The sequence below is a fragment of the Mastomys coucha genome, unplaced genomic scaffold (assembly GCF_008632895.1).
Source record: "Mastomys coucha isolate ucsf_1 unplaced genomic scaffold, UCSF_Mcou_1 pScaffold23, whole genome shotgun sequence".
Lineage (NCBI taxonomy): Eukaryota > Metazoa > Chordata > Mammalia > Rodentia > Muridae > Mastomys > Mastomys coucha.
Window position 1 is genome coordinate 77,609,762 of NW_022196906.1, and position 5,608 is coordinate 77,615,369.

Below are 5,608 nucleotides of genomic sequence, written 5' to 3' on the forward strand. Positions count from 1 at the left end.
ATGGAGGTCAAAGAACAACTTTCAGGAGTTTGTTTTCACCTTCCACAAGAGAGGCAGGGTCACTTCTGTGCTTTCTCCTGCTGTGTTATATACTCCAGACTAGTTGGCTAATGAGCTCCCAGGCAAATCTGTCTTAGCCTTCTTCTTGATGCAGAAGTGTGTGCCATTGCATAAAGCTTTTGGTGGGGGGGAGGGGGAGATGTGGACACTGACTTTCAGTTGTCATGAAAGCATGACAATGACTTGTCTTCACTGAGCCATTTCTTTTTTTTTCTTTTTTCTTTTTTTTTTTTTGAGAAATCTTTTATTAGATGATGTCTCAGACGGCAACAGTTTAAAATCAAGCAATTAATAATTACAACTAAATACAAAATATCAGGTAAACTTGCCTTTCAAAATAAACCAGACTCTTGCAACAGGAGGTTTTTTGTTTTTTTTTTCATATACAAAAGCAGTTAATGCCACTTTGCAAAAAAGCATATAAAAATACAGTATTAAAAAAACAAAACAAAAACAAAAACAAAAGATGCCCACAGCATATAACCCAGCATCAGTTTATAAAACACAAGCCATTCAGATGAGACTTTAGCCTGTTCACCACTTGTCCTCCCAAGATACTTCTTGTGGTGAGCCGTGAATCTTGAGAGGCATTCGCCATGGCAAGATGGCACCTAAACAACTGTTTGCGCATGTGCACAGAGTGAAAAGACGCCATGTCACGGCCCATTCTGGGGCGTTACGTAGGGTAATGAGCGAACAGCCAATCATGAGCAGACACGTCACGCTGTGGGCAGATTCCCTGCACTGTGGTGTATATAAGCAGTGCGGATTTTGGGTTCGACCCCCTTTTTCACTATGGATGGAGACAAATAAACAGTTGCTGCAGAAGGAACCTAGTGTCCGCGTGTCTTCTTCCCGGCGAGAAGACTGCGCGGGCTACAACTTCTAGGAGTCCCTTGGTGCCTAGAAGTCCTGCCCCAACAGGTACAACAGCACTGAGTCATTTCTTAAGTCCTGGTGGCTGGGACTTCACAAGGAGTTTAAAGGCAAGGGATCATGGGTGAATCTCTTCTCTTCTATTCCATTTCAGTTCCTTCCTCTCTCTGCACACTGCTCAGATCCTCTGCCCTGACCCTGAGAGCCAGAAGCCAAGCATTGGGAGAAGCAAATGCAGTGAACTTTGAGATCTAGACTCCAGCCGATGCAAAGGTACCCACCTTCTGAAAGTAACTTCTCTATAAACACTCTTGGCCTCCCTCTGCTCTTGGCTAGCTTAGAGAAAAACTTATGACTTGTGGCCCAGTCAGCTAGCTTCTATGACCAAATAGCCCCTGGCCACAGTGTCTTAGGTTAGTGAAAAGGTGAAAAGGAATTGCTTTCATATTATATAGCCACATGTGGTTGGCAGTTGTTCAGGAGAACCTAGGACTTCTGCTACACAGTGATTCTGCAATTGCCAATTAATAGTTCAGTCACCACAAGGGCAGGCTGGGCCTATAGGTAGTGTGCACCACTGCTACCCAATGTCATTGGCAAAACTCACATGGCCCAAGCTGCATCAAGGGGTGTCCAGGAGGTAAGAAAAGGAGCTTATAGCAATTGACTCTGTTACTAACACAAGGTTTGGACTAACAGGTAGACTTTTTCTTCCCCTCATTGCTTCTGGAGGTTTGGTTACACTGTCACTGAAGGAGTCTCCTTGTGACACATTAGCAATGCATTCTGAGATTTGGGGGTTGAGTTATTTAGCCATTAATGAGGATTTGTCGGGTCTTTGATCCCTGAATATTCTACCTTAACAACATCTATGAGTATCTGAATTAATGGCCCAGAGATTCACAAAAGGCAAAATTCAAGAGCTTTGCTAGCTCCCTTACAGTAAGTGAACTTTTGTTTGGTGTTGTAAAAACCATAAAGGTTCCGTTAAGTATCAAGGCTTGTCCTCTTTCCTAATTTCTTTCTGTCCCATCCTTATGAACTTGTACATGTTAGGCAAGTACTCTAGCACTGACCTATATCCCAAGCCTTGTTGGAAAATCATCATCATCATCATCATCATCATCATCATCATCATCATCATCATCGGCATAGGAAATTTTCACATTTGGCAAACAATCTTATTGGACTTTCCATTCAGCCTCTGGTACACAGGATTGTCCCTGTACTTCAGTGAAGAGTCCAGGCTGAGGAGCAGAGGGCATGCTGTGACCTTGACTCTTTACTTCATCCCTCAGTTTGCTCATTTATCAAATGTTGGGGGATGTATGAGGGCCAAAACTGCACTCCCTAACTCATGTGGCTTTCCTTGCTTAGTCCTCCTTATCCTACCCTGCAGGGGCCCTTTCCCACAGAAGCCTGGAAATGACAATGCGCCCTTCTCAAAGTCAGCTGGAATTGGTTAGATTTTGATTCTGTCATTTTGATGAATTTGTTTGAAATCTGGAAGGCAGATACGAGGAAGTCATTGTTTGCTTCGCTGGGTAGTCTTTTTGCTGGTGAGATAGAGTCTGAGGGGTGAGGTCTACACTGCCGTAGGGTTCCAGCAATCTTCGCTAGCTTCCTGAGGACCAAAGGCAGTGTCAGCAGCAGATTCTCGAATCAGGATTCCTGTCTTGTGATTTTTTTTTAAATTTAATATCTTGGGTGATTATGAAACTCCCAGAATTGGAAGGAGCCTCACCTATGAGAAGACTCTGCAAGCTGATTCACCGATTAGAACTTCCTGATTGTGGAGACATGCAGTGTTTCAGATCCACAGCCAAATTATTCTGGGTTATCTGAAGCCTCCTTGGCAGCCATTTATTGTCTACCTCTATAATTGACCTAACATCTGGGGACTATAACATGCAACTTTTGTCGGGTCTTTGATCCCTGAATATTCTACCTTAACAATATCTATGAGTATCTGAATTAATGGCCCAATGGGGATGTTATTAATAGCCTGTCTTAGTCAGGGTTTATATTCCTGTATAAAGCATCATGACCAAGAAGCAAGCTGGGGAGGAAAGGGTTTATTCAGCTTACACTTGCACATTGCTATTCATCACCAAAGGAGGTAAGGACAGGAACTCACACAGGGCAGGAACTTGGAGGCAGGAACTGATGCAGAGGCTACGGAGGGATGTTACTTACTGGCTTGCTTCCCCTGGCTTGCTCACCTTGCTTTCTTTTAGAACCCAAGACAACCAGCCCAGGGATGGCACCACCCACAATGGGCCCTTCCGGCCTCAATTACTAATTGAGAAAATGCCTTACAGATGGATCTCATGGAGGCATTTCCCCAAAGGAGGCTCCTTTCTCTGTGATAACTCCAGCTTGTGTCAAGTTGACACACAAAACTAGCCAGTACATAGCCCATTAGCTTGCACCAACCTAAAGACTAAAAATGTCATAGGACATCATTTGAAACCTATAGCAAGGACTCTCTGGATTTGCCTTAACCAACTACGTGATACATCACTGTTTGAGTGCATTGATTTATGGCTTTGTTTTGTTCGGTAACTATAAAAACGTCATGACTCTGTCACCACCTTTGAATATGGAATTTGCAGTTGCCGGAAGTCATGCTCCTGGGCCATGGACACTCATATTTAGCTCAGATTAAACTCTTGATTAATCCCTTTGAGGCAAAGGTTATGCCTTTGTGTCTACGTCAGAGAGGCGGCTCTAGGTCCCATTTGGTACCTAGTGATTCTTTGATGAGAAAAGATGTACCACAACTTATGCGTGAGCATCAATAAAAAATAAATAGTCATAGTTTCTCCCCAAAAGCTATTTCTATTGTCTTTCAGATAATTTTATAAATGCCAATTCCTTATGCTCCATCCTGGACCAGGCTAAAATTGGTTCTCTTTCCCTACAGTGAATTGTAAAGAAATCAGTGTCCCCACAAGGTTTTGTGGGGATACCACCACATACCCAAAGCACGGAGCTCAGGAGGTGTTGAATGTGTGGAGCTCCACTGCAGTGCCCCCAAATGACCAGGAAGTGTTCCACTGTTGAAGATGAATCTGCTTCCAGAGACTACTCAGTAAGTGTACTCAGCAGGCAAATGTGGAGTCTGGATCACAAGGTTAATGTGCCACATTCCATTTTCACATGCTAATTCGGGAAAAGCTATTTGGCCAGCTGCTGACCCCACTACTTCGATGACTGCCATTTCACCCGGTCCCAAAGACACATCACCCCAAGTAACATTTTAGGTCTTGGAGTCCACAAGGGCACACACTGTGGGTGGAGATGCTGGAACAGAAGTATCTTATTAAAAACCTGTCTTTTAGGCCATGAATATGAGAGAGAGCGGGGGTGGGGGTGGGGTTGAGCATGGGAGGGATTGGAGGGATGATAGGAAAGGGGGAGCCCACGTAATTGTATTTTAATTTAAAAAATTAATAAAAATTTCTCTTTTGAAATCAATTTATTTAATTTCAGGAGGCAGCTAAAAGATAAATAACTGGCTATTCTGAAAGAATTGCCAATATAAAAGAAGAAAATTTGAACAAAATTGTATTTGGTCACTATGCAACTTCCTTCATCGAGATATAAAAAGCCTAATTTAACACTCGTTACTGCATCTTGAAATCCATTCAGTCTGCCTTTTAAAAATAAATCGCCTTTTCAATGCCTGCATTGCACTGTAGACAGGGAATTGTTTCCTTTTACTGTTCCTCCTCTGGAGCCAATATTTTGAATCTGAAGTGATTACTAACTTGCCACACATTAGGAATTTCCAACCACAAAGTAGCATTAATAACATTTGTGGGGCTTTTTCAGGGAAAGGAAGTGTTTGCTAGCAAGGATGACAAGGGTGGTACCTTCTCACACAAAATAATAGAAGTAGCTTTTGGAGAGAAAACAATTCATTTTTTATTAGATATTTTCTTTATTTACATTTCAAATTGTATCCCTTTTCCTCATTTCTCCTCCGAAAACTCTCCTATCCCATCCTCCCTTCCCCTGCTCACTAGCCCACTCATTCCTACTTCCCTTTCTTGGCATTCCCCTACACTGAGACATCAAGCCTTCACAAGAACAAGGGCTTCTCTTCTCGTTGATGTCCCACAAGGCCATCCTCTGCTACACATGTGGCTGGAGCCATGGGTCCCACCATGTGTACTCTTTGGTTGGTGGTTTAGTCCCTGGGAGCTCTGCGGGGACTGGTTGGTTCATATTGTTGTTCCTCCTATGGGGCTGCAAACCCCTTCAGCTCCTTGGGTCTTTTCTCGAGTTTCTGCATTGAGGACCTGTGCTCAGTCCATTGGATGGCTGTGAGCATCCACTTCTGTATTTGTCAGACACTGGCAGAACCTCTCAGGAGACAGTTATATCAGGCTCCTGTCAGCAAGCACTTGTTGGCATCAACAATAGTGTCTGAGTTTGGTAACTGTATATGGGATGGTTCCTCAGGTGGATAGTCACTGGATGGCCTTTCCTTCAGTTTCTGCTCCAAACTTTGTCTCTGTATCTCCTCCCATGGGTATTTTGTTCCCTCTTCTAAGAAGAACAGAGGCATCCACACTGTGGTCTTCCTTCTTCTTGAGCTTCATGTGGTCTGTGAATTATATCTTGGGTATTCCGAACTTCTGGGCTAATATCCACTTATTAGTGA

The 5,608-nt window shown here is 43.3% G+C and overlaps 1 long non-coding RNA gene across 1 annotated transcript; it reads right to left on the minus strand.

Moving 5' to 3' along the window:
• Positions 1 to 281: 281 nt before the first annotated feature.
• LOC116072155 lies at positions 282 to 995 on the minus strand. The gene is made up of 2 exons (XR_004111330.1): positions 944 to 995; positions 282 to 617 (listed from the first exon to the last, which is right to left on the minus strand). It is a non-coding gene; the product is annotated as an uncharacterized LOC116072155 (long non-coding RNA).
• Between the last annotated feature and the right edge of the window lie 4,613 nt (positions 996 to 5,608).